The 25,168-nt window shown below is 44.8% G+C and overlaps 1 long non-coding RNA gene across 1 annotated transcript; it reads left to right on the top strand.

Annotated features, from left to right (window-relative positions):
* Positions 9,322 to 12,250, top strand: LOC110435252. The gene is made up of 2 exons (XR_002452863.1): positions 9,322 to 9,719; positions 10,169 to 12,250. It is a non-coding gene; the product is annotated as an uncharacterized LOC110435252 (long non-coding RNA).

Below are 25,168 nucleotides of genomic sequence, written 5' to 3'. Positions count from 1 at the left end.
ACGAGGAAGATACTTCTGTTTGTCATTCTTCCTCCCTTCGTAGTGCTTTCCATGATATGCCAGAAGAGCTTGATGGGCAGCATCAGATATGCTAGCATGCTTACTGAAATGGTCACTGAGAGACGAGTGAATGGATTCCACCACGCGTGAACCAGTAAACTCATTCCACCTCGTGATGTGTGCTTTTGTGCTCCAGTGGCTCTCATACTTAGGATGAGTCCACTTAGTGCACTTATATTCCACCTTGGCTTGTTGTTCAGGATAGTGGTCTTGTAGTATACACACAAGCCGAGGGTGAAAGAAATCTTCCCCACTAAAGGATGTGGTAAAGTACTCCTTTCGCCAACAAGTATGTCTTGATGGGACAGGGCGAGCTTCCTCATACTCCGGTTCCGTTAATCCATAGATTCCCCGAGTCAAGCATGGTCTTCTAGAGTTGTTGCGAGCAAACTTTTCGTTATGAACCATCTATGGAATTAGACCAAGAGGGAGTTAGAATAGAAGTAATACTTTTAGAATAGAATTAGATGATAGAAGCATAAGAATTTTAGCAAATAGCAAGGGTGAGATAGTAAGCATGAATGTAGTGAAGCAAGGATGACTAAAACAACCATTACTATCTAGGCTTGCATCCTACAGTCAGCATTGCTCTGATACCACTTTGTAGCACCCGGTTTTTAGAACAAAACCAGATACACACCATATGTGAGCCCAGGAAGTCAAATCTCACATATAGCCACAAATAGGGGTAATATCAATAGACAATGCTTATATATAACAAACTTAGTATAAAAGATATAACCTTAGATAGCAAACAGCGGAAAGACTCTCCGTTCTTCAGGCGAAAGCTCCAAATCCACAGGGACAACTGGCTGGTTGAGCACAAGCCTAAACTCTTCTCCAAACTTGCAAGCTGGTACCCATTTGGCATTTTTTTATCCAAATAAAATGTAAAGGCAAGCGTAAGTACATCTCGTACTCAGCAAGAATAACATAGGGTTCATGAGGCTCAAAGGCTAGACACTGGTTCAACTGCATGTAGCTTTTAGTTGTCACAATTTTAGCATATGAGTGGCATCAAGTTGTCAAGACCCATAATAAACTCATGATCAGGTAAAGTGAATAAAGAATAGCATAAACAACATATTAACAATAATAACATTAATGAATTGCCATTAGTGTTCATTTATTCTGTATTGGTCCAAGGCCGCTCGTGACCGTGAGCACGGCTGATATATCAGTTTTACACTCTGCAGAGGTTGTACACTTTCACTGTGAGTCGTAATTTACCCTTTCGCCCGAGGTGATCAGCCCCTTAGCCCACTCCCAAGGAAGACCGGCTAGGTTCACTACGAAGCCTTTCAAAGGTTCGTCTAACAAGTTAGGGCCGCTAGGTTTCGTTAGTCAGTCCGTGTGACTCACCCACAGGAATCCACGGTCTGCTATCCCCCACTTGCGCCACAAGGGTAACCACTAACAAGCTAGAAAAGGTCCTCATACTGAGCTAAAGCCAGAGCCATGTAGCCCTCACAGTTGTACTGTAAGTCCCGGATGGTCAGATACAGATAAGTCCTTATGGAGAGAAACTAGAGCACCATAAGATAGCCCAATGCTCCAGCCCTCTTTTCCAACGTTGCTAAAAAATCATCTTTTAATGTTTATTGCATAATTCTTTAGTCAAATTACAAGATCATGGTTTAGTGGAGCACTAGCATAAGCTACCCAATGCATAACCATAGGTGACAAGGTATAAGATCAATACTAGGAAATCCTTATCAAGGGGACACATGCAATATGATTTAAGTGATTAAAGTTATTAGGAAACAAGGATGATCCCATGCCATACTTGCCTTGAAACTCAGATCCTTCTTTTAGTTCCAAATCTTCCACAATCTGCTTCTTGATCACCACGTAAAAGCTCACCGACTAAACTTAGTCATCACATCAACATCAATCATACAAAGCAAACAAACCTATAATTAGAACAATACACCAACAGTAGAAAATAAAGATAAAAAGTTTATAAAATAAATCTATATCGCACTACGATCACACAGACGTAAAGTACACAAAAATCAGATCTAAAACGAAGAAGTTATGATCTAAATAAGATTGCCTTTAATAAAATAATAGATTAAATCTAAACTCAGATTTAAAAAGTTGAAAACTTGTAATATAGTAGCTTTAGACTATAGAGTACGCGAAAACGAATCTAACGCAACTTGAACGGATCAAATCGGAGTTAAAACGAAGTGTTTATGAGCAAAATAGATTCAATGGCAAAACTATAAATCTGAGAAAGCTGTTTTTGAACTGCGCGGTTGAAAATACGTTTTCAACCTTGGAAAGCGTAAACGACGAAAGCGTAAAGGACCGCGGGTCTATACATTAAAAACTTTAGGGGGTTTTCTGCAAAATAAACGGCCGAAGGCGTATCCTTCCACCGTGGCCATTAGATCGCGAATCAAGGGCCCAGATTAGATCGCGGGGGGGGGGGGGGAAGAAGCCGGCCGGCCGGAGATGAACAGGACGCGGCGGCTCCATGGCCGACCTCCGCCGGAGTTGGCCAAGCCGTGGCTAGAAAGCGGTAGAGCACGAACCAAAAGCATCGGGATGCTTAGAAACTCGGTGCGAACTCACCTGAGCAAGAATCCGCGACGGAAAGAGGCCAGCTAGGGGCTTGCGACGGCGATCCGCGGACGGTGGCCCTGGAAAGAGGTTCGGCAAGCGTTAGCGATGAGCACAGAGCACAAAATCGGGAAAAGAGAGTTCTGGCGACTTCGCAAGGCGATTCCGAAGCCCGGCCAGCTGCTCACGGAGACTCGAAGGCGCTGCAGCGGCGGATTGGTCGCGGCGTGGATCTTGGCGGCGACTTTGGCGAAATTCGACGCGGCGGCTGCGGCTCGGGATGAGTTGGGGGGTTGCGGGCGGCGGGGCGGGTATTTAAAGGGCCAGAGGCCGACGGGGAAGGGACTGCTCGCGTGAAACACGCGCGGGGGTCGAGCTCAGACTTGTGTCCTGGCCGGACTCGAGGTGGGAGACGGGTCTGACTGCTGGGACCCACCTGGCAGTGACGCGGAAGCGCGGGCCTGCCCTGTCATCCGCAGTGGCGAAGGGGAGGGGCGTGCGGCACTGGCTGCTCCATCAGGGCCACGAAGTGGGCCGCGCTGGCGCTGGGCCGGAGCAAGGAAGAGTGAGGGGGAAGGAGGGAAAGCAGGCCGCGGGGGGGAGAGAAGTGGGCCGAGCCCGAGACAGAGAGGGGGAGAGGAAATCTTTTTCCTTTTTATTTTTCTAGCTTTTACTCAAACATTTTGAAAAGAATTTGTAAAACCAATTTGAATTGAAAGGACTCCACTCAACAAAATATATGCAGCAGCATGAATGCACATACATGTGTCTAGACCTTATAGTGGATTTTATTTCAATAAAAATTATTTTCTTACTATTTCTCAGTGCTCACATCAAATAATTAAATCAATTAGCCTATTTGGAAAAGTGAAATATTTAGGGTGTTACAGTTATCCCTGCCTATGTCATGCTTAATTTGCTAAATTTAAAACAAATAAAATACTCTTTTGGTTCACCTACATATTCTTGGTTCTATTTGAATAAATATCTTTAGTCTTTTGAACTTCCATACTCTTTTATAAGTATGCTTTAGAATATTACTTAAACATATAACATCAAAGTATATTTGTAAGAATTTGGTTGTATATATAGACTATCGATCCTCTCCTATATAGAAATGTTTAAATCATAGAATCAAATCAAGGTTAGAGTTATTCTTTAAATTTATATCTTTGCCTGAACCTTGTTTGAAAAATTTGAAATAATGGTGAATTATTTAAAATACAGGCTACGATTTAATCATTAACTCTTTGGAAATCCCTTGTAGAGAAGAAATAATAAGAGAAACAAAAGTCTGGAAGAGTGAGAAGGGAGTACAACATATGAGACAAGATGCTAAGGAACAACTCAAGATGCAAGAAAATAAAAGACCATTGAAATCCATCTACCTTCTACCATATGGTGTCATCATGCTCCAGTAATAAAGGAAACATCTTAAAGGTAAGTGGTCATCATTTTCTCTTGATCTTGGAGTACACATCATAGCACTATTCTCTTGATCTCAATCTTAACAAATGAACTCAAATATGATATATCTTATTTTTGGAAGATGATAGTCATCATGTTAATCTTGATAACTTATAAAGATGAACAATCCTTCTATAGGTTAAGTAACTCTACTCCTTTTTCTCATAAGCTTAAATGCGATATTTATACTTTTGATATTCTCACCCAAGATGTAAATGAACAATGTGAAAAGACATCAATCTTACTGTGCCTAAGGTTAGAGAATAAATAAAATTTCTAGTTCTATTGGTGCTTCCCACCAATAGAGCCCATGCACTTGATCTCTACCTTGTCTTTATGAGTAGAACACACCTCAAGCAAAGTGTGGGGAGATTCCCCAAATTCTACAAGTGGAAGTTCTAAGCTAATAACAATGATGCACATAAAATTGGCTTTAAGATGCTAATATAAAGAAAAGAAGAAGGTGACACCACCATTGGGAACGCCACTAGTGGAGACACCACCTCAATCCTCATCCTTAGGAGTAAATTGAAGTACTCGATTAATGAACCACTGCAAGGAGTCTAGTTCGAAGGACTCAAAACATCGAACCCTCACCAAGAGGTAACATCGGTAGTTAGCCATATTTACTTTCTTGCATTGCATGATTTAATCACTTTTTAGCATGTTTACTTTCTATATTAGTATTGCATAGAAAATATACAAAAATAAATAGGTATGCATTAGGTGGCATTCATGCATTCAAAAAAAAAACTTTAAGCCCCATGTGAAAGCCTTCTAGTATAAAAGTTGTAGGACTTCTCACTGTGGTGGCCTACAAAATAAAAATATATATCATGTAGTTGCACTTTATGCATTTGAACCCATAAAATCTAAAATATTAATTGAGCATCCTGCTGCAATACTATTATCATAAAGCTACTTTGAAACCTCTACAACATCCAGACCTCTAAAAAGGCTGATCATTAACTCTTTATCCTAATACCACTCCATGAGTTTTGGTGTTTTGTGAGAGTTTTCTGCAGGATGACTCCAAGAGCCAGCAAGACAAGATAGCGAGAATTAAGCTACTTTCTGTAGGATTAACTCTTTATCCTAATACCACTTCATGAGTTTTCTGCTGCAATACTATTATCCTAATACCCCTAGGCTGCAAGACAAGATAGCGAGAATTAAGCGATATAGAGAGAATTCCTTCGTCGGTCCTCCTCTAACCTGTGGTAAGTTGTATGGTTATTGTTCCAAGGGGGTAGCTAGGGAAAAAGACACCTCAGAGGATACTTAAACCTAGCACACTAATTCCTACCTTACCTCCTGACGGAATGTGGATTATGAAAACACCAAGGAGACTTTCACTTCCCCCCACTGTTACCATAAATTCGGCCATATAGGGAGTATCTATGAGTATTCCTAGCCCAAGCACCGTGCTTATGCTAAGAATGATTACTTTATTCCCTATGCGAAGAGAATAAAGTAAACCCATAAACCAAAGAACAATAAACTTACTAGTATTAGAAGTTGAATTGCTGAATAATCCTAGAACCAAGCCTTAGGTTAGGAGACTTTGATCTCACAGGTACAACTGGAGAGGAGACACCGACAGACCAGGCTTCCTCCACTTCTACCTTCACCCTATACTCTCTCAATCTCTCTTGTTGCTAAAACCCTAAAGAAATAGATCCATTCAATGGACCCTTCTCTAGCTAATTCTCTCTAGAAAACATGAATTAGGGTTTCTAAATTGGCACTAATCGAGGGGCAGGGGGGCCTGCTTATATAGCCCTCCTGAATGCACCACAACCCTCGGATCAAACCAACCTAAACAGGTGGTCAAGATTACTCCTCAAGGTCAGTGGAGGCAGGATCTACGAGCCTCCACCTGATTGTGGAGGGCTCTGGGCGGCCGCCCCTACCACCTGGGTGCCCGCCCATAGAGAATGGCAGGTGGGCCCCAGCTTGTAGGGGGTGGCTTCCCAAGTCTTTTAGATTGTTCCTGAGTTGTTCACGATATTCTCTCTATGTAAATCCAACATGGGGGCCATCTTTGGTTATTTTCAACTGACACCCTGTAGAAACAGATATTCACCAAAACTCATAGAATTCTGTTAGTGATAATCCTATATCCACTAGGTGTTTGCATATAGATCCATTTTCATGTTTAGTTGACGGTTAAAATTAGGAGTTATCTACCGTTAACAACCCATACCCCTATAGGTGGTTGAAAGAGAAGTTGTACCTTAGACGATGAGGCAGCCGACAACAAAGATGGACATGATCATGAGGCAACTCGAGATCAAGATATTGTGCATGGTCCGATAGAGCCAACACCGCGTACCCTATTAATGAATCCTGCAGGTTATCAGCTGGTGGTAGCAAGGGGTACCTTACAGCCAAAGTCTACTCAACTTCATGATCATCAAGTAATGGAACATTATGCCATTGTACATATTGAGTATGTAAATCCGTCGTATCAGAACATACCTTGCAAGATGGTCCAATGGAGGAGGTTGCAGATTCTAGTAACACTAGGTCCTCCAAAGTCATCAAAACCTCCACAGAGTGTGGGCTCCAAAAGCCATCTAAAGGACTTTATAATAGTCAATGAGAAGTCGATCGATGCAGCTCCAGAGCAGCCTAATCAATCCACAACTACTCTAGGTGACCGAACGAAGAAGGCAAGGATTTTCTGTTCGCTTCTCTTATCAGCCGTACTTTTTCTGCCAGCCAGCAGTGTTTTTCTCTCATACTAAATCAGCCAACAGTAATTTCAGCCATAACTTTTTAGACCAGCGAACAGGCTCACCTGTAGATAACCCAACAAAGCAGCCTACAATAGTCTTGAGTAATAGCAAATTGAAGCAGTAGAAGTTGGAGAGACCCAGCAAATCATCTAAGAGTGACCCTAGGTGTTCTGCTACTATATGGGAGAAGTCCAATGTTGATTACAAATATGGAGAGTCATTCCTATCAAAAATAGAGCTTGAGAAGGTAGGACCTTGGTGTGTTGCTCTTCATGCTTGGTACATAAAAGAATGTGAAGAGGGGAGACTACAGGGACTACAACTAAGTACAAGAAAGACCATTTCTGATGTTTGAAACCATTCGGGCATTCCCCATTGGGATCAGAGGACTTGTTTGACCTCATCAAACTTGACAAATTGATAAAGGTGTTCTTCGCGCAATGTCACTAGCTGTAAGTACAACTTCATCTATTTTATGGGCTTGTTCATTTGTAGCTAGGGATGCTCTTCATATGTTTGTTTGCTAAATTTATTTTGTATGCTTCTTTATTGGTAGATAACTCATTACAAAAGTCAAGAAATTAAATGTGCCTGTTGGCATACTTGATCCAACACGACTAACATGGAAGGCTATAGCAGACAGAAAACATTTAGTGTGAACTATTTGATAAGCTGCCTAAGGAAATTTGCCACCAAAAAGATTGTGATGTTTGCACATAACTGTGGTGGACACTGGGTTGATGTCATCATCTGTCGAGAGTGGAGGAAGGTGATGTACCTCGACTCTAATAGAGGCACGACCTCGGAATTGATTCCTATAAAAAAAGTGATAGATGAGTGAGTTTTGTTTAGCCTAATATTGCCCCATGTATTTCTTTATTAATTATGTTAGTGGAAGTCAAAAAAATTATAACAACTCATGTATATGTAGGGCTTTTACCAAATGCTAACCTGCAAAGATGAATAAAGGGCAAAAAAGGATGGCGTTGACCCATGCATTCAAAGTTCCACTAAGTAGTGCTTCTATTCGAGTTGTGAAGTTGTTTTGTCAATTCAATTGGTTACCATGTGTTCCTTTTCAGTAGTACGAGCAGAAAGGTTTGGATCAGAGATGTTGGTTCTTCCCAGCCCACAACTTGCTACGGGCGTTGACACAAACAGCCTGTGAAGACCCTAAGGTACAACTGCAATGACTTATGTATTTATTAGCGCTTAGCTACTATGATCTACATGAAATGCCTTGATCCCCTAGGTTGCAGATAGTGGAATTGAGTACTTGTGCTGGGTCATGGAATGGCAATGGCGCTCGTTGGAGCTTTTCCTATCTGCTATACATACTAGCTTTGTGTTGGCAATTTAGCAAGTGATGTGATGCACTGATATGATGATTTTTGCATATACACACTATTCATGCATACACACTATGTTTTGAGTTTACTGATGATGCTCTTTGGCAATTGCAGGATTATGAATCGATGAAACCTACAATCAACATACCGGGTATTAGAAAGCAGATGGTCGAGTTTATTATGTCAAAGATCATCAATGGAAGATGACGAGTTTCATGATCATGTGCCAGGTATATATATTATGTTCATTCAATCTGTGCTTTTGGAGCTATGAGTTACTTGTCAAAAAACTTGTGATGAACTATGTAAGATCGATACAATTGGAGATAAGATACAATCTGTGTACTGTGTTTGATGAATAATCTATGTATTTTGTGTAATGAACAGCTATGATTGATCTTGTATATATATGTCATTTCCATGATATCATTGTATATATATCTATGATTTTCTGTGCATATTAGTGTTGTGTTATGGGCTGCAGACATGTAGGCATGAAATACGTCAATACTATTTTCCTACTACAAATGGCTTTATAGCTTGGACGCGTCTATGGTAAGAAAAATACTACAAACGTGCGGACAAAACAAGAGTAGTGTGCTCCACACTACAAACGCATAATAACAATGTATGTATTAGTATATCATAACTATAAATGCATGTACTGTACAGGCGTCGCTACTATAAGCTTTCAAATAGACGCGTTTACCACTTACATCTGTAGTACTAACCTACCTGCACACGTGTGTACCGTACGCGTGTCTGTACAATGTTCACTAAAACAGACGTGCTTAACAATCACGTCTGTAGAGGTATCCTTACTGTATACACTATACCACAACACTAAAATAGCATTGGATGACTGTTGCTAAAAATAAAAATTAGCGTTGAACGATCCGTTGCTAAAAGTGTCTCTCGGATCCTCCGTCGCTAGAAATCAATAATTCGTTGGATGGTCCGTTGTTATAAGTATTTTACTTCTATGTTGGATCATCCGTTGCTATATATCAGTAATAGAGTCAGATTGTCCGTCGCTAAAAAAACTATCCTATGGCAAGATGTTTTCGGCCCGTTTCCGCGAAAGTTTTGGCCCAAAATCACCTGTAACCCTAAAAACCCAATACACAGCCACCCAAAATCCCCTCTACTATGCGCTACGACATTCACTGTGCCGCCTCCACGCACTCCATCGCGCCGACTCCTCCCCGCCTGCCTCCGCACCTGCTGCCCTCGCCGGCTGCTCGCCCCTAATGCCGCCTGACTTTGAGGTTGCCCTGGCCTGCTGCCCGCCCTTGCCGTCGTCCTTGGCTGGCTGCTCACCGCCGACCTCAACCAGCCAGCCGCCTGCCCTAGGAGAGCCCAGAGAGTTTCCCCAGCAGATCGAGTTTCCCTAGTCGTGCGGAGAGTCCGTTTCAGTGGTTGACGGCGACGAACTGCTGGAGGACGTGCTCCAGGATCTGCTCCGCTCTGTTTCCCCTATCCACATCTCGATCTGCTAGAGGATCTGCCCAATCCGAAGCATGACTCCGGCCAGGTGCTCATCTTCCTCACCTACCCCCAATTTAGATCCTTTTATTATGTATAAATATTCACACTTTATTTTTCAGCATACTGATATGTTGCCTATGCGTTAATGCTAACATTTTAATGGCCCTGTTCTTTTTCTTGGATTGTTATAGTGCACTTGTGTTTATAAGTCGAGATACATCAATCATGAAGTACTACCGCAAAAAATTGTTTTCAAAGAAGGATTAATTTTCCTCCTTTCTGCCATTATATTTGCTCCACGTTCTAAATAAATCAAGCTTTGTAGAGGCGGACAGAGAACAAGAGTACCCTACTACCCTGTAAACCAGCAGAGTACTATACACTGTCTTTTGCTACCTGCACTCCAAGAACCTTTACTGTTGTTACCATCTTGCTCCACTATCATAGTTATTGGCTTCTTGCTATTTTTTTCCTAACTCTGTGTAATGTCCACAGGAAAGATGTGTCACTTGATGATAGACGGCAGTAGTTATGTTCCAAACTGTGTCATGATTTGGCCGAGCTGTTGTAATACCGTCAAAGGCTGTTGTAATACATGCCTCAAACAAATGATACAAGATGGCTACAAATAAACAAAGCTCGTTGCACAAATGTTTCCCTTATGCCTACTTTATATATGAGGTCTGAAGTCTTGTCTAGTCTGACTAAATCTTCCAGTGCATCCTATGTCTAAAACCCAACAAAATGCTTACAGTTAACAGAGGTGCAAATTCATATGTATGGGGTCTGACTATATTCCAAGTTGTATACAGATTTTAATATTGGTCTAGATTGGCATTTTATATTGGCTCACTTGTTTTTTTTGGTAAAGTAGGTGGTGAATATCTTGCAAGCATTTCTAATTTTCCTGAACAATCAAAGCAGTTCGCCTTCATTGCTAAGAAGTTGTTGGTTGAAGGAGCTTCTGTGAAACGGTAACCCTAGCTGCTTAGGTTTTGCTCATATGTCCCTTCGTTCTCTCCTTTCCCCAAATTGATATGGTTCCTTGATCTATGATGCCTGCAATTTCCTGTGAATTAATTTCCCCAAACTAAGAACTTAAAGGTCCATTACCGTGTGATTTGCTGCTGCTAACATGTTACACGGAGATGAAGTCTGGAGTAAAACACTCATTCTTACTTTTGTGGTTTCCTGTCTTTTAAGAACAAACACTTGAAAAATGCTATGCAATGCAATTTGTAGGTGAGGTGTACTGCACTAATTTTGGTGGATGTAGGTTTAATGTACTGTGCATTAGATAAATGGCTACGGTATGATTTGGTATCTCTAGTAAAAGTTTTGAAAATTTTCCCACTAAAGGCTTGCACTACTATTGATGTTTGTATAGATCATGCATAGAACTAGTGGTTGATATAGTCATAGGTTTGATATAGTCACAGGTTTGTTACTTTCTTTCAGAGTAGTACGATAGTGTGCTCTTGTCTTCTTAGTTTAAGTGGTATGATCTATGTGCTGCAACCAAAGTTCAACATAATTCTGCTGAAATTCTGTTGGGCCTATGCTGAAATTTGATTAGTAGTTCTAGACTTCACTATTCTGCCAATTTTTGGTACATTGTATCAACATTTATTAAGAGTTGTGATGCTTGTGCTTTTACATCTCTGTTGTGCTTGGATGGTTGCTATAGAAAGTTTCATGCCTCTTGCAGTTTTTGATTGTCTTGGAACAATATGACCTAGAGAGCAACTTTAGAAAAGTGGCATGGTGATAAGGACCAATAGGCAGTGTATGTTGCATTGACTCATCTTATCTCTTCCTCGCTGGTGATAAGGACCAATAGGCAGCAAGTATAATTATAGCTTCACATGTCGAGCTTCCAAAAACTTGCAAGTTGCAGATTTGTAGTGCAATGGTTAATTGCAAGTTTTTTTTGAAGTCGGTTAATTGCTAGGTGCAGCAAGTTCAATAGCACAATAGTTGCTACTATTTTAGCTACTCAGATTTCTTCAGTTTAGATAAAAGAACTGTTGTTTGGTCCTTTTAATATGCACTATTGCTTGCTCCTTTTTCAAAATATATCTGTTTATAATGCAAAGCAAGATCCACTTGAGCAAAGATGTAATCTTAGAAACAGAGTTTAGCATGAAGAACATAAATAAGATAAATATGTAGATATATAGACATTGTGATTTTTTTTAAACTCCTAACCTGTTTTGGTTATCTACCTAGCTTCTATTAAGTCACTAGTAAACTAGTATATGTTAATTTGGTTATCTACCTAGTTTTGACTTATCTAAAGCTCCAAACTACTATGTGCACCTTAAATTAGTATTATTAAACTATGTGCTATGTTTGGTATGTTAGATTTTATGCTAAAGGCATGTTAGCATTTCTTGATGTGATTGAGCAGGTGAAGAACAAGATCAACAAGAGAGTTGATTGTCACAGTAGTTTCTGACAAATTATTTACTCGTCACGTTAAGTGACTAGTTTGATGTTAAATGACATTATATGTATATAATGTACTTGTTCGATACATGAATCAATGTATGATAATGTGATCACTTTTGAATGTCATTACTTATGTGTATGTGAATCAAGGTATGACTAATATTTGATCATTAGCTATACCTTTAGATCAGCTTTTATTTTTTTTACCTATTTGATTTGAGCTTGATGGACTATCCGTTGCTAAAAGTTCTTATTGCGATGGACTATCCGTTGCTAAAAGCTCTAAGAGGCTATCCATGCTAAAGTCAGACCGTCGAATTGTCCGTCGCTAAATATGATGTCCGTTGCTATATATATATAACGACGGCTTCAATAGCAACGGTAGTGGTCCGTCGCTATAGCATTTAGCAACGGATTGTCCAATGGTGTACACCCCTTTCAGCAACGGATTGTCCATTGCTGTTTAAAGGTTGTGGTGCAGTGATACCCATGTAGAGTACACATATTTGAATGTTGTGTCGTTCAAATAGACGCGTATTTAATTTAATCACGGTAGTATGTTGGTACGTATGTCTATAGATTTTATTTTTAATATAGACGCTTGTTTTGCGCATCTATAATAAAGCCTTACAGACATATTATTCTCGATACATGCTGGAGTGTCTGTTATGCGCGCGAACGAGCGTTTATGAAGTGCTTTTTTGACATAGTGATTGCAAGAGTAAGTGCTTGTTGCGATGCATGCAATATAATCAGCGAAAATTGATGAAATCTGAGAAGAGCATATGGTTGGGCCGGAGAAATGCTTCCTTACCGTACCCGACCCCGGATGCTATAGGTACTGATCCCGACAAGCGACAAGGAAGCACAGTGGTGACTGCAGTCTAGTGCAATTGCTCCAAGTTCTAAGAGTAGGAAAATGCTAGATTTTGGTCCAAAGAGTTGTGACTGATTAATTATGATGTTGGCACTTAGCTTGGCCGAGCTTGACCACCATACCGCATCACTAATAGAATTACTAGGGTGCACTGTACCAAAAGCAAATCTGAAAATGGACTAAAAGATCAACAAATATGATTTTAAGCTGACTGGTGAAATCATCAAATAGGGTAGTACCGGAAGAAATAAATTTGATAATAATTTCACCTGATCAATTCTTGTTATGATATATATATATATATAACTATTACTCTGTAGCTGGCTACAAAATAACTTATTTTGTAGCCAATTTGAGTTACGATAATTACTATATTAATTTACAATATTATAGTAACTCCTTACTAAGTGGTTTACTATAACATTACGGTAAATATCTCCATTGTTTTTTTTGGTAAAGTAGGTGGTGAATATCTTGCAAGCATTTCTAATTTTCCTGAACAATCAAAGCAGTTGGCCTTCATTGCTAAGAAGTTGTTGGTTGAAGGAGCTTCTGTAAAACGGTCCCCAAATTGATATGGATCCTTGATCTATGATGCCTGCAATTTCCTGTGAATTAATTTCCCCAAACTAAGAACTTAAAGGTCCATTACCGTGTGATTTGCTGCTGCTAACATGTTACACGGAGATGAAGTCTGGAGTAAAACACTCATTCTTACTTTTGTGGTTTCCTGTCTTTTAAGAACAAACACTTGAAAAATGCTATGCAATGCAATTTGTAGGTGAGGTGTATGTTGACGGTCCTTAAGTATCAAATTTAATTATCAAATAAACAAAGAAAAGAATCCAAATGAAATCAACATCTAGACTTAGGGTTTTATCTGACAGAATTCCACGAGTTTTGGTGTTTGTCTATTTCTGCAGGGGGTTATCAGGAAATAAGGAAGAAAGGCCCACATGTCAGGATTACATAGAGATATCAATGCACCGCGCAATTTTCTACCATCTAGAAGACTCCAGAAGCCACGGGAAGAAAGCGGAGGCCGAAAGGGGCCAGGCCCAGGGCGCCCGCCCTGAGGACCTGGGCGCCCGCCCCCCTCTGGAAGCCTTTCGGGACTCTCTTCGCACACGACGTTCCACCGACCTAATAGATCAAAGATAATGTAGTACCACCTCGCCTACCGACCCAAAAACACATAGAGGAGGACTATATAAGGAGACCCCCTGGCCCCTGGAGAAGACAAGAAATTATCATAGAGATTGAGGGGTGCCCTCGAAGGAAAACCTCTTCTCTAAATAATATTTCTTTTTAGGCTTAGCAACCAATGTAAGGTAGAAATAGATCTTCTAGTTTCTACTAGATTGAGAGAGAGATAGAGTGGAGGTGTGGATCGGAGGAAGGCCAGCCTGTCGGTGTCTACTCCGAGTTGTACCTACGGGATCAAGTCTCCTAACCCGAGGCTTGCTTCTAAGATTCTTCAGTAATTCGACTTAAGTTCTTGCTTTATTGTTCTTTGGTTTATGAGTTTACTTTAATCCTCTTCCGGTTGAGTATTAGAGTAATCACTTGCTAGCGTAAACGTGGTGTTTAGGCTAGGGTACTCATAGATATCCCCTGACTAGCTGGACCGTGGTAGTAGCGAGGAACGTGACATTTCTGAGTTACCTTTGTATCCCATATCTTGTTAGCAGGACGGGTAGGGTTATAGGTGCGGGTCGAACATCCTTTGTGTTGTCTAGATTCCGTGAGCCTCCCCAATAGAACAGTAGATCATCCTTACCGAGGTTAGAACGAGACTACGGTTGCAGTCTGCTCTATACATCACTCACATCGAGAAACATTCTTTGTAGCCTAAAGAGATAGTAGTAATAGATTTGGTTAGTCAGATGCACCCTTTCTCCCAGTGGTAAAAATATAAATACGATACTCTGGAAAACCTCCCGGGTGAAATGCTCACCGATATCCGTGCGCTTGCGGATCATTTTCTTATTGCGTTACCAAATATCAACAGTGTACTGCACTAATTTTGGTGGATGTAGGTTTAATGTACTGTGCATTAGATAAATGGCTACGGTATGATTTGGTATCTCTAGTAAAAGTTTTGAAAATTTTCCCACTAAAGGCTTGCACTACTATTGATGTTTGTATAGATCATGCATAGAACTAGTGGTTGATATAGTCATAGGTTTGATATAGTCACAGGTTTGTTACTTTCTTTCAGAGTAGTACGATAGTGTGCTCTTGTCTTCTTAGTTTAAGTGGTATGATCTATGTGCTGCAACCAAAGTTCAACATAATTCTGCTGAAATTCTGTTGGGCCTATGATGAAATTTGATTAGTAGTTCTAGACTTGTCGAGGGTATCAGTAAGGGGTATCCTAACTGATGCACATAATGAGATTACCCGTACACAGGTCGAGGCTCTCAACTCGACGCTCTAGTCGGTCATACGTATAGTCATCGACAACCGCAGCCTCGAAGACGGAAGATGCGTCGGGCGAAAACACCGACAGTTGGCGCGCCAGGTAGGGGTCCTGCGTGTTTTTTCATCGATTTCCCATTCTTTCCCAGATGGCCACTCTTTCTTCACCGATTCCGCGCTCCACAGTGATTTGGTTTGGGAGTCTCGAGTTCATGTCTACTGGCTCCGGCTATGACATGATCTTGCTCTCGATCAAAGGGCCAGGAGGAGCCCGCGTTGCGCCAACCCGGATGAGGGCCCCGAGACGTCCTCACCACCACGCCTCCCCGTCCAAGAAGAGGTGTGGACAGCTCCACCATCGCCCTTCTGCCTCGCCACGACCAGCAGTCCGTGCCAGGCAGGTGACGGCACGAGAGCCGATAGCCCCGCGCACCACGGGCACGACGGCTCAGTGCCGCGAGGATCGCACGACGACGGGACGTGACGCACCCCGCGCACTGTCCCCCACCACCAGGCTACTTCCACACGGGCTGTTCGCCTCAAGAGGAGCCTTGCCGTTCGGCCTGGACAATGCCACAGCGTCACTCGCCAGGGCGATATGCCCAAACGCCCAGACATACGTGGAGAGACCAATGGTCCTCCCACGCGACCCTGAAGCACGGCCACGGGCATCCGAGGAACCAGACTTCTCGCAGGTACGAGGCCTCCGCCGCCTGGGCCCTGGACGGTACACGATCACCTCCCTCAGGCAGCGGCTGCTGGAGGAAGGACGCGGATGCTTCTACGCCGCCGAGCCGGACTCTGGCTCGGAATTCGACAGCCACGACCCTACTAGGGAGTGGTTCCATATCGACGGAACGGTGGAAACCACCGACGAGACACAAGACACCGTTGCAGGCGGGCGAGCCCCTGCAGCGAGAGAAGACCCCAGGACGCCTGGGAACGACGGTCAGGTCGACCCCCATCCGCAAGAAGACAGAGCCGCGCAAATTGCGCAGCTACGAGAGCTCAAGGCAAAGCTTGACGAGGATCGCGAGCGCCTTGTCCTACTCGAGCAAATCCTCCAGCAGGACCTACCTTACCCGCCTGGCGGAAGTGTCCGCAGACGAGCTCGAGAGGTGCACTGGCAGATCGTCGGAGACGCAGAGCCTGAGCAGCCCGTCAGCTGTTTCCCTCGAGCAGGCCAGAACAATGTGGCAGCAACAATGTTACTGCGAAACATGCCAGAGCCGTCGAACTCCCAAGCTCGACGCATCCGAGACGAGGTGCAGACTTTGCTCCAGGTGGCGGTAGTTCAGCAAGCCGAAAGCTCGGCTTCTCGACGTCGAGGAGCTACCGCCGAAAAGCGCGATGAGCCAGCCCAGAACGAGAAGGAGGTGTCAGTCCATCAGCAGCCACTCCCTCGAGGGAAAAAGACCGTGCTCGTTCTCCTCGTCGACAATCAGCGTCGACACGACGCACGACGCGACATCGAAGAAAATCGTCGCCGTCGGCATGGGTACGCGCAAGAGCGCGGTTACAGCACCCATCGCGGCGGGAGGTACGATAGCGATGAGGACCGGATGGCTCCAGAGCCACCAGGCCTGCGGGTGTTCAACAGGGCGATCCGCAGCACGTCGCTGCCCAGCCCGTTTCGACCCCCGACCAGCATCGCAAAGTACAACGGTCAGACCAAACCAGAGCTGTGGCTGGCAGACTTTAGGCTGGCCTGTCAGCTGGGAGGCGCCCGAGGAGACGATCGGGCCATCATCAGACAGCTGCCGCTCTTCCTCTCCGACACCGCCCGCAGGTGGCTCGAGGAACTTCCAGCTGATCAGATCCATGACTGGGTCGATTTGGTTAGAGTATTCGAGGGTAATTTCAAATGGACCTACATACGGCCTGGGAACTCGTGGGATCTCATCAAGTGCAAGCAGAAGTCAGGAGAAACTCTTCGAGAGTACGCTCGACGCTTCTCAAAGCAGTGCACCGAACTGCCACACATCCCCGACCACGACGTCATCCTAGCCTTTGTCTCTGGTACCACCAGTTGAGACTTGGTGCGGGATTTAGGCCGGAATCGCCCTTAGACCGTCGACGAGCTGATGGACATGGTGGCCAACTATGCGGCAGGGGAAGAAGCGGTCGGCGCCTTCTTTAGCTGTGAAGGAAGGAAAGGCAAGCAGCCCGCTGATGAGGACGAGGGCCCCAGTCGAGGTCCCAAGAAGAACAAGAAGAAGAAGAACACACGGCCGTTCAGGTGGGAAGACTTTGACGATGATCTCGTCGCCGCAATGGAACGCAAAAAGCCTCGAGGCCCTACAGATGGGGGCATCTTCGATAAGATGCTAGAAGAGCTGTGTCCTTACCATAAGGGAGGAGCCAACCACAAGCTCAAGGACTGTCGTATGCTGAGAAAGCATTTCGACGGTCTGGGGTTTAGGAAGGACGTGTGCGACGACCCAAAGAAGGAGAAGGGCGGCGAAAAGGAGGACAACAAAGACGACGATGGTTTCCCTGCCGTCCACGACTGCTACATGATCTACAGTGGGCCCTCGACGCAATTGACCGCAAGGCAGCACAAGAGGGAACGTCGTGAGGTCTTCGCGGCAAGGATGGCGGTGCCCCAGTATCTCAGCTGGTCGAGCACCCCCATCACCTTCGACCGAGAGGACCACCCCGACAAGGTAGTTGCCCCTGGCGTCTACCCACTCGTCGTCGACCCCATCATCATCAACACCCGGCTCTCAAAGGTGCTGATGGACGGCGGCAGCAGCCTCAACATCATCTACCTCGAGACCCTTGACCTCCTCGGCATCAACAGGGCGCAGCTCCAGCCAAGCGCCGGTGGCTTCCATGGCGTCGTACCAGGGAAGAAGGCGCTGCCAGTAGGTCGAATCGACCTACCGGTCTGCTTTGGCACGGCGGCCAACTTCAGAAAGGAGACCCTCATCTTTGAGGTGGTGGGGTTCCGGGGCACGTACCACGCCATCATCGGACGCCCCGGTTATGCCAAATTCATGGCTATCCCCAACTACACCTACCTGAAGCTGAAGATGCCCGGTCCCAAGGGCGTCATTACCATCAGCTCCTCCTTCGAGCACGCGTACGAGTGCGACGTCGAACGCGTCGAGTACGGGGAGGTAGTCGAGAGTTCCACCGAGCTCGCCTCAAAGCTCGAGGCCCTAGCCGCTGAGGCTCCAGAGCCCAAGCGCCACGCGGGCAGCTTCGAACCGGCGAAAGAAACCAAGAAGATCCCGCTCGACCCCAACAACTCCGACGGCAAGGCGTTGACGATCAGCGCCGACCTCGACCCCAAATAGGAGGCCGTGCTCGTCGACTTTCTCCGTGCGAACGCTGACATGTTTGCATGGAGTCCCTCGGACATGCCTGGCATACCGAGGGAAGTCGCCGAGCACTCCTTGGAAATTCGAGCCGGTTCCAAGCCAGTGAAGCATTAGTTGCGCCGATTCGACGAGGAGGAGCGCAAGATCATTGGCGAGGAGATCCAAAAGCTTTTGACGGCCCGATTCATCAAGGAGGTTCACTGTCCCGACTGGTTAGCAAATCCTGTACTAGTTAAGAAAAAGAACGGGAAAATAAGGATGTGTGTCGATTACACGAGTTTAAATAAAGCATGTCCGAAAGTTCATTTTCCATTACCACGTATTGATCAAATTGTTGATTCTACTGCGGGATGTGAAACCCTTTCTTTCCTTGATGCATATCCTGGTTACCACCAAATAAAAATGAAAGAGTCCGATCAGCTCGCGACCTCTTTCATTACACCTTTTGGGATGTATTGTTATGTAACCATGCCGTTCGGGCTACGAAACGCGGGAGCTACATATCAGCGATGCATGCTCCACGTGTTTGGCAAGCACATAGGGTTGACGGTCGAGGCCTATGTCGACAACATCATCGTCAAGTCAAAGCGGCGGGTGGACCTGATCCAGGACCTCGAGATCGCTTTCAGCTGTTTACGCGCCAACCAGATCAAGCTCAACCCCGAGAAGCGTGTTTTTGGCATACCTCGAGGCATGCTCTTGGGTTACATCATTTCCCAGCGCGGCATCGAGGCCAACCCCGAGAAAGTCTCGGCCATCACAAGAATGGGGCTGATCCGAGACATCAAGTGCGTGCAGAGAGTCACGGGATGCCTAGCGGCACTGAGTCGTTTTATCTCGAGGTTGGGAGAAAAGGCGTTGCCACTGTATCGACTTCTGAAGAAAGTCGAGCGTTTCTCTTGGACCCCCAAGGCTGAGGAAGCCCTCAAAAACCTGAAGAAAACGCTGACCTCAGCACCAGTCCTGGTCCCACCTCAACCTGCAGAACCGCTGCTCCTCTACGTTGCCTCGACGACCCAGGTCGTCAGTGCAGCTGTGGTGGTCGAGAGGCAGGAGGAGGGGCATGCATTGCCAGTCTAGAGGCCGGTCTATTTCGTCAGCGAGGTGCTCTCGGAGACCAAGGCGCGTTACCCACAGATCCAGAAGCTAATCTACGCCATAATCCTCGCCCGACGCAAGCTGCAGCACTACTTCCTCGGCCACTCTATCACGGTGGTCTCATCCTTCCCCTTGAGAGAGATCATCCAGAGTCGGGAGGCCACGGGAAGAACCGCAAAGTGGTCAGTCGAGCTCATGAGCGAGACCCTCACTTACGCGCCCCGAAAAGCTATCAAATCACAAGCCCTGGTGGATTTCGTCGCGGAATGGACTGACTCCCAGCTCCCCCCGGCTCAAGTTCAAGCAGAGTTGTGGACGATGTATTTCGACGGGTCTCTCATGAAGACGGGAGCTGGGGCGGGCCTGCTGTTCATCTCGCCCCTAGGCGTTCATATGAGGTATGTCATCAGGACTCACTTTGCCGCATCCAACAACGTTGCGGAATACGAGGCCCTCGTCAACGGTCTCAAGATCGCCACCGAGCTAGGAGTCCGACGCCTCGACGTACGAGGCGACTCCCAGCTCGTCATCGACCAAGTGATGAAGACCTCGAGCTGCCACGACCCGACAATGGAGGCGTACTGCAAGGAAGTCCGTCAACTCGAGGACAAGTTCCATGGCCTTGAACTCGTCCACATCGCCCGACGCTACAACGAGGCGGCCGACGAACTCGCCAAGATCGCGTCGACTCGAGGCACGGTACCACCTGACGCGTTCTCGAGAGATCTTGACGAGCCATCCGTCGACTTGGGCTCGGGGACTGGCGTCGAGGCTGCTCCTGCCCATCAAACCGACACCGTCGACGCGCTACAATGGCAGCTGAGGTAATGGCGGTGGAACAGCGTCCCGGTCGACCGTTCGAGTGGCGCACGCCATTCCTCGACTGCCTAATCCACTGCGAGCTTCCAGAAGATCTATCCGAGGCCCGCTGTATCGCTCGACGGGCCAAATCATATGTAATCTACGGCGAGGACAATGAGCTATATCGACGAAGCCCAATAGGGGTCCTACAACGTTGCGTCACCATAGAAGAAGGCCGAAAACTCCTCGAGGACTTACACTCGGGGGCTTGTGGCCATCACGCTGCTCCGTGGACCCTCGTAGGGAACGCCTTCCGACAAGGTTTCTACTGGCCAACGGCCGTAGCTGATGCCATCGAGCTCGTACGCTCATGCCACGGGTGCCAATTCTATGCCAAGGAGACGCACCTGCCTGCCCACGCTCTCCAGATGATCCTGATCACATGGCCGTTCGCGGTATGGGGGCTCGACTTAGTAGGGCCTCTACAAAAGGCGAAAGGGGGGTACACCCACTTGCTGGTGGCCATCGACAAGTTCTCCAAATGGATCGAGGCTCGACCCATCACCAATATCCGTTCTGAGCAAGCCGTCCTTTTCTTCACCGACATCATCCACTGGTTTGGGATTCCCAACGTCATCATCACTGACAACGGCACTCAGTTCACTGGCAGGAAGTTCTTGGACTTCTGCGATCAGCATCACATCCGTGTGAACTGGTCCGCAGTGGCCCACCCTTGAACTAACAGCCAGGTCGAGCGTGCCAACGGCATGATTTTGCAGGGGCTCAAACCAAGGATTTACAATCGCTTGAAGAAATTCAGCAAGAAATGGGTCGAAGAGCTTTCCTCGGTCCTATGGAGCTTAAGGACGACGCCAAGCAGGGCCACAAAATACACCCCATTCTTCATGGTCTACGGCTCCGAGGCGGTGCTCCCAACGGATCTCGAGTATGGATCCCCTCGACTCAAGGCATACAACGAGCAAACAAATAAAGAGACTCAAGAGAACTCGGTCGACCAACTCGAGGAAGATCGAGACATGGCCCTCCTCAACTCTGCCAGATACTAGCAGAAACTTCGACGCTACCACGATAAGCACGTGCGCAAGAGGGACTTGAACGTGGGCGACCTCGTCCTGCGACGGCGGCAAAGCAATCAAGGATGCCACAAGCTGACTCTGCCTTGGGAGGGTCCATACGTGGTGGCCGAGGTCTTGAAGCCGGGGACATATAAGCTCGCGGACGAAAAGGGGGCGATCTTCACCAATGCATGGAACATAGAACAGCTACGTCGATTCTACCCCTAGAATTTCAAAGCTTTATGTTCCCACGTACTTTCTGTACCAAGGCCTTGTAAACGAATGCATGAATAAATAAGGTCTTCCCCTCGAGCAATTTACTTTTTCACAAGTCCAAATCTCGACATTAGAAGGGAGTGTTGACGGTCCTTAAGTACTAACATTAATAATCAAGTAAACATGAAAAAGGATCAATATGAAACAAACATCTATAATTAGGGTTTTATCTGATAGAATTCCACGAGCTTTGGTGTTTATCTATTTCTGCAGGGGTTTATCAGAAAATATGGAGAGAAGGCCCACATGTCATGTTTACAACGAGATAATTACGTGCCGCGCAATTTTTCTCAATCTAGAAGGATCCAGAAGCCACGGGAACGAACGGGACGCGATTCGGGCTCGGGGGCTGGGCGCCCGCCCACCCCCCTTGGGCGCCCGCCCAGGGTTGGAGGCCAAATAGGACTCTGCTTCGGGACAACGCTCCACCGACCTAAAGGATCAATCTAAACCATACAATCTATGTCGGTTTGATCCAATGGCTCACGTTCACTTGAGGGGACTATAAAACCAGACCCCCTGGCCCCTGGAGGAGAGGAGGAGAAATCATTATTCAGAGGTAGCCATCAAAGTTAGGGTTTAGATCTCTCTCCCACAGAGAATTAGAATTAGCTACTCCCTAATCCTTCAAGTTTAGAGGTTGATTAGATAGCAATTAGAGAAGTAGAGCACTACGCTCTGGATTCGGATCTTCGATAATAAAGATTGGTATTATTCATATCTTTCTCTAATTCTATTGTTCTAATTGCATTATGTCTCTAATTATTATGTTCTTAGTTTGCTCTAGTTCTATATTTGATATAGTTCTAATTGATAATGAGTTTATGTATAAGTTTGCAAAGCGCTTAGCTCTTCACGCGAGGGAGTTAGGTGATAGATCACATGTGAGCGTGGTGCTTAGATGTTATTTATCTGCAAATGTATCCTATTGGCCGAGTCGTGTGGTAGTTCGCGATAGTGACAGCTTCGTTGATTCTTATATAGTCCACCCTCCGTTGATAGGACAGGCAGAACCGGTATTGTGGAGTAAGTCATGCGATGCTCTGATTATTTTATCAATGTTCCTTATACATGAATGAAGAGTCTTTTATGCTATATATGATCTTGTAGATAACTAGAGTAGATTATGACTTAGTAGTTAGTAGATAACTTAGAATCCATTCTCTAGCTAATCCGACATCACCTACATATATGAGGAGTAGTCTATTTTCTAATCGCTGTGTTATCTACCCATGAACTTATAATTCATTATCATTATCTTTATGGTTTACCCCCTGCTAAAGTAAGTGACTGTGTGACGAGTTTCTCATTAGTAATCATGTTCTTGCAAGTTTATCTCTAGTCTATGCCTTGATAGATTTTGCCCCTTGATTTAATTCCATCTTCTTGAGATCCCTTGAGCAAAATTATAAATAACGATACCTGGAATACTTATCCTGGTGAAATGCTACAATGAGGTGTTTTATCTGTGCGCTTGCGGATAGAATAGATTATTTTCTAAAGAGCCTTTACATTTATAAATACCTTTGTACACTCTGGCGCCATGCTAGGGATGACAACCTAGTATCTAAGTGGTGTTAGCTAGTGTCAACAAGCATTTCTGGCGCCGTTGCCAGGGATTTATACGAGTCTCAGGAATAAGTCGTAAAGGGGAATAAAGGAGTAATATTTAGGAACGGTAAGGAAAGCCAGAAAATCAATCAAGGATTATTCACATAAAACATTAGACTAGACTATAGAGAAATAATTGCATAAAACAGCTACTAAGTGAGAAATCATAACAAGGCACCTCTGCTTTGGCAGGTTCACCCTGTTGTTTTTCTATGTTTATATTTTTATACAGGGTATAACAAGATTGACTTTGGGTACATTCAACTCTCCATCATCAGAACCAAAGCAATCAAGAGAAGAAGAAGCTAGCTACCAATTGCTGAAGCTATGGCACACAAGACCTTGCAAGAATTCTCTGCTCCAAGCCTTGAGAACATTCCAACTGGTCCAAAATTTGCAGTAGAAGAAGGAATACCTGAGTTTGAGCTCAAGTCAAACCTCATCAATTTGGTGCAAGCTACACAATTCAGTGGAAAGGCACATGAAGATGCCAGTGCACACTTGCAGAATTTCTTAGAGATTGGAAGCACAATCCACATCAACGGAGTTGACAAAGACGTCATACTGCTTCGCCTTTTTCCATTCTCACTAGAAGGGAAGGCGAGGAAGTGGTTCTACACTCATCAAGATAACATCAACAACTGGACGAACTTGTCAGATGTCTTTCTATCAAAGTTTTTCCCTATAGGCAAAACAACTGCCTTAAGAGGAAATATTGTCAGTTTCCAACAGCAGAAGACAGAAGCCATTTCAGAAGCATGGGAGCGTTTTCAAGGATACATATCAGATTGTCCTCACCATGGAATGGCCACATGGTTACTTATGCAGACCTTCTACCATGGATTAACCCAGAAGGCTCGTGAGTGCCTAGATGCATCTGCTAAAGGATCATTCTTGGAGCTTACAACTGGAAAAGCAGAGATACTTTTGGATAAGATAGCAGAAAATCAAAGCTGGTTCCAAGATAAAGCTCAACAATGTCATCAAACTGAAGAAATACCAGAAGAAGTAAATGTATTATCAACTAAGATGGAAAATTTGCTCCATTGGATTGACCAGAGGGCCAAGTTCAAGGAAGATCAAAGGGCCATTGAGACAGCATACAAATATCAACCAACTTCGAGTCAACCCAATAGCAAAGGTATGAATTCAGGTAATACTTTCAAGCAACTTTCATTAAAAGAGATAATTTCTCAACAAACCAAAATTAATGATGAAGTTAAACAAAGGCTAGATACAAATGAATCATCTCTAAAAGATATACACAATAAAATGGATTTTCTACTAACTGCCTTTGATGAGCAAAACACTCTTAATAAAAGGGTAGAGCTTAAATTAATAAAGTTAGCTGCTGCACTGCCTGTTGCTACTAACCTTGAGTAGGTAAAGAATATAACTACTAGAGGAGGTAAAGCCACCAGAGATCCACCATACCCAAAAGAGAAACAAAGAACATCAGCACCAGTGCAACCAGCAGTGATAGAAGAAGAAAGCCCAGTTGAAGCAGAAGATCTGCTACAACCACCAAGAACTGGAGAAATGAGGAAAGATTTTTACG

The sequence above is a fragment of the Sorghum bicolor genome, chromosome 5 (genome assembly GCF_000003195.3).
Source record: "Sorghum bicolor cultivar BTx623 chromosome 5, Sorghum_bicolor_NCBIv3, whole genome shotgun sequence".
Classification (NCBI taxonomy): Eukaryota; Viridiplantae; Streptophyta; class Magnoliopsida; order Poales; family Poaceae; genus Sorghum; species Sorghum bicolor.
This window is presented reverse-complemented; position numbering and strand designations above follow the sequence as displayed.